The 4,837-nt window shown below is 44.3% G+C and overlaps 1 non-coding gene across 1 annotated transcript; it reads left to right on the top strand.

Annotated features, from left to right (window-relative positions):
- Positions 1 to 989: 989 nt before the first annotated feature.
- On the top strand, positions 990 to 1,087 carry LOC147696800 (small nucleolar RNA U13). Its single transcript, XR_015299667.1, has one exon. It is a non-coding gene; the product is annotated as a small nucleolar RNA U13 (small nucleolar RNA).
- Positions 1,088 to 4,837: the final 3,750 nt, after the last annotated feature.

The raw sequence follows: 4,837 nt of genomic DNA, 5'->3' as shown, positions 1-4,837 counted from the left end.
CGGAATGCCATGCTATGAAGCTAAAGGCTTCCTTTCCTTTTGTTGAGCGCACGCTGCTTCTTTTTAATTTTTGTTATGCCACCTGGGAGCTACAAAGTTGCTTGCTTTCATGAAATATTACTTTCACCCTCCCGATTCACGTTGAGCCCTCCCCCCACCCTCTGATCACAAATGCGGAGTTAACCCCATGACCCACCCTTTCCATGTGCATTGTTAGATTACACACAGCAGGCATTTGCACTTTTCCAGCCATTGGTTTTCATTTACAATACAAACTATAATCAATCAGACATTTTGAGTATCACCCCCAGAATGCATTTCTGTTATAAACTAAGAGCACCCAATTTAACATGGTGATTTCATGAGGCTACACTTTTTCACCACGTCTATTGTATATCCACAGTGATCTGCAAAGACTTTCTCTTTCAGGACAACGGTTTGGCGAGAATTTAATATTTGAAGTTATATCAGTTTTAAAGTTGTGTAAATGGGATTGCTTGCAATCGGCGTAGCATAGTCATACTCAAAGATGGCGCTCAAGCAATGTCAGTTTACATTAAACTTTCAAATGTTCATTCATCTTCACAATATATTCCATGAACACAGCTTTCTCCCCTGCAACCCACGTTTTTTTATACATAAATGTTGCTATTTCATGATATCTGCTGAGGATACAATGTAGTCCATTCGTTATGTTGTAACTAAATAGAACCTATTGTGGGCGGTCATTTTAAGGGAAGAAACTACAAACCGGGACATGGATTGGTTACACTGCTGCATATAAATTAGCATATAAATATGGTTGTGTTAACAGTACAACTTTTGCTGTAGTGGACTCTCTTTTCTTAAAGAACATCATAGGTAACTCGTGATTAGCTTTGAGTGTGATACTCGCAGATGTGGACAGAGACGAGTGGCAAGACAATCTCACCCGCACATTCATAGGGGAATCGAATTCTCAGGTGATCCTCTGTTAACATTTGATTCCGATCCTTCTGGTTCTTGCAAGTGATGAGTAGGTTTTCATGCGCATGCGTGACGTGTGCTGTCCCGTCCTTGTTGCGACTGGGCACATTACCCTTTGAGCTTGAACTGGAGAATCATTAGAGCTTAATTTGCGGTAAAGAATGTGATGTAACATGTTTCAATCTGTGAATGGCGTTTAAACTGAACTGTTTTATCAGTGTGAAAATACGATAGTTTTCGTATCTGGGTCCTTACCGCTATCAACTGAGATCTCTGATCTATGCTTGTGTTCAAAATCTACAAACCTCAGGTTAGAATACTGGTTTAGTCACTGATGTGGTTAATACACTTATTGCAGCAGTGCAACATCCTTAGAACTGATTGTAACAAACATTTGCAAGTAACAAGCATTTGCAATGCAACAGGTCTCACATTTTACACAAGTTTGAGATATGGGCATTGTAAATAACAATGCCCTTTATTTATGTTTTGGTTTTTGAAACATGAATAACCCGTTCGCGGTGGGTGTCGGCCAACGGCCGTCGCAAACACTACCTCGGTAGTGTTGCGCATGTCCGTTGGCCGACGCGGCCCCGCCCGTTTATTAGAACGTTCCGCACTGGAGCGGAACGTTCGAAGCAGTTAAGGCGATAAAACTCAATGTCATTTTCAATGCCAATAGCTTTAACTCCTGTAAATGCAAGACCTATTGCATTGCAGATGCTTGTTTTCTTTACTCTCTCCGGAAGCCCCATGCTGGGGTATTTAGCAGTGGTGTGTGGATGGAACACCGCTTCTGTAAGCAACTTTTAAATAACATGGTTACTGCCCTGTGCAACAGCAGAAACATTCTTGCTGCAAAGAACTTCCTCTTTCTTGACCCCATTTATAGGCCTCACCTAATGGCAGCTGTAGCTGTCTGTCAGAGACCTTATGTTTTCAATACAGTGCAACATACATACATACAAACATGCTGTGCAGAGAGAGGGGTTTTCATCAGTCTCCTTCAGTCATTTGTTGTTGGCATTTTTTTAAAGTTGTTATTGGCTGGGGGAACTGTTTTTTAAGAATGATATTTCATGAAATGGGATAGTGGGCTTTAAATAGTGATCTGTGGTAACGTCCCCAAACAAACAATATTTCAAAAACACAAAAAGAATCAATTTATAACAATATATACATAACATTGATTGATTCTGAAATTCAAAAGGCACTTAAAAACAAGGTGCAAGCATTTATTCATACAGGATTCATATTTTCCTACTTCCAGCAAAACAATGACATTTACCTAAAGAACAAAATCTGAGCTCCTTAAAAAATTTTTTACCCGAGCTCCAGAGGGTATTTTTTAGGCGAACTTCTTAGATAAAATATTATCCAAGCAGCTGGGGTAAAAAATACCCTCTCTATTCATTGTATTGTGTTTTCGAAATGTTGATTGTTATGATGGTGGCATGACTTTACCTCATAGGACAGTCAAGTCCTTATTTTGAATTCTATGGCAGGACGGAGGCTCCGATTATGCTTCCTCATTTCTTTACTGAAAATACAGCAGCCAATCAGAACACAGTAAAGAAAAAAGCGACTACATTACCCATGAATACCCTGGGCAACCATAGAGAACACACTCTATATAAGGTATCATAGAGGACAACACTTCCTCTTTCTTTGCTGCTCCGCATCCAGTTAAGTGCACATTCTTTCATTTTTAAAAAGTTGCATTGTATATGTTGCATTGTTGCCTTTAGGCTCTTTTACCTGCTGTGCGCCGCGCTGTCGGCTCGTTTGCCTTTTAGTGCTTCAATTTGCTTGGGGCTTCGGCCCGTCGCGTGTTGCTGTTTTTTTGTATCTTAGGCCGTCGTTGCAGGGAGCGTGTGACACCTCCCCGGTTTCAGGCGCGCGGTGTCCGCGCCTGTGTTTATTTGTGGAGCGGGAGTTGGGAGGCGGGGGACTGCGCGCGGAGCTCGCGCGTCTCTCTAAATCTGAAGGCGGCTGTCAGCGCGCATGCGCGACAGCTTTTGTTGACATTTCGCTCCGTGTACGTCAGAGAGCATTCTTCGAATAGCTGCGTTCGCCTCAGCAAAAAGCCCACAGCCTGTCAGTTTGTTGCCTCCACCTAGGCCCTTCTACACAATAGTATTGAGGTGGTAAAATAACGCATTGGCTTTGCCTAGAGTGGCTTTGATTGAAGCAAGCCCTTCCTCCACTTTCAAATTGTGTCTTGTGGAGTCAGGTTCTCTCCTGCATTTTTGTTTGGCTTGCTTTGGGGTTCCACTTCCCCTGAATTGGCCTTTGGCTATTTATATTGTACTCTTACTCAAGTGGGCATATTTACAACTTGCAGTTGTCAACATGGGAGATTATTATGACGAGAAAGGATAATATTATGATGAAGAAGAGCCCTCTGGCTCTGTGGACAACGACTTGATGGGTCAAGCGTTGTTCCAGGCCATTGCCCCATTGAAGCGTCATCTGTCAGAATATGCCACACAACAAGGTTGGTTGCCTCCGTCTTCAGGGCGCGTTAAAAAGTCTCCCAAAAATCCTCACCATTCGGATTTTGCAAAGTTGGCTAACTCTCTGTACTCGGTGCAGCCTTCCCAAAAATCTTCCAAGTCTGGACGTTCGTCCCCAATCTCTCCTTCTGATGAAGGGACTTCCTCTTCTGATTCGTCTTCCTCTGGTCCTGTGGTTCAGCCTCCCACGAAGAAGGCTCGTAAAGAACATTTTGTGGATGCCCCTTCCACTCCCCAATTGCTGACTTTTGATCCATCTGACATTATCCATCCAAATTCCACTTCTTGGCTTCCCTCTCCCGAAGTGGCAGAATATGTACAAACTCATATTCGTCGGCCCATTGAAAAGGATGTACGGGCCCGATTGCGATCGGAATGTCCGCGTCCTGATCTCTCTGATAAATTGGCTGATACACCAGAGGTAGATCCAACCATGGTGACATATATGAAGAAATATTCTAAGGATCCCAAAAAAGGTTTGGACAGATCCTGGCGTTCCTGTCAGGACAAAATGTTGGACCTTCTCGGTCCCCTGACGAAAATTCTGGACTTGGGCTTTCGGGCCAAAGAATCTGGTGCTCTCATCGACCCTGATGAGTTGGTGGGTTGGTCGCAGAGGGCCATCTGTCATTTGGGAAACGCAAATTGCGCTATTTCTTGCGAGCGTCGCCGCTCTATCCTTCTCAAACTGGACCCAAAGCTCACAGATTTGGCTCCTTCTGAGTCTGGTTCCCTGGCCCAAGGTTTATTGTTTGGGCATCCTTTCCGGAAGGAACTCACTAAATTTGTGGCCACATTCAGTGGGCTTGACAAAGCTCAGTCTAACCTACGACGGGCCTTTCGCCCGGTTTTTGGAAGGGCCGGACGACGGGGACGCTCGTTCGGCCGAGGCTCCAACCAGCAGAATCAGCGCGGTTTCCAGTCCCAGAAGGGTGGTGGACAAGATTCCTACATTTCCAACAAGTCATCCTTCTATCCCTCCTGTAAAGGGAGAGGACAGTTCAAGAAAGGCGGATACGGCGGAAACCAAGGAGGGCGTCATGACTCCTTTAACTCAGGTGAGCTTGATTCTAGCCTCATTCATTGTTTTGTGAGGCAGGTTGCGTTTTTTTCTCCCAAATTGGCAATTGATCCCAAACGATGCCTGGGTGTTGGAGACGGCGCAGGGTTACAGAATAGAATTTTACGGTCACCCTCACCAACACCACCTACCTCTACCCTTTGTTTTTTCCCAACGAGATCAGGAGTTCATTTCCGGGGAAATCAAATCTCTTCTGGCCAAAGGGGCTATCGTTCCCACTTCCCTTCACCCACAGGGTTTCGTCAGCAATGTTTTTCTAGTGGAGAAAAAGGGA

The sequence above is a fragment of the Lissotriton vulgaris genome, chromosome 8 (genome assembly GCF_964263255.1).
Source record: "Lissotriton vulgaris chromosome 8, aLisVul1.2, whole genome shotgun sequence".
Taxonomy (NCBI): domain Eukaryota; kingdom Metazoa; phylum Chordata; class Amphibia; order Caudata; family Salamandridae; genus Lissotriton; species Lissotriton vulgaris.
This window is presented reverse-complemented; position numbering and strand designations above follow the sequence as displayed.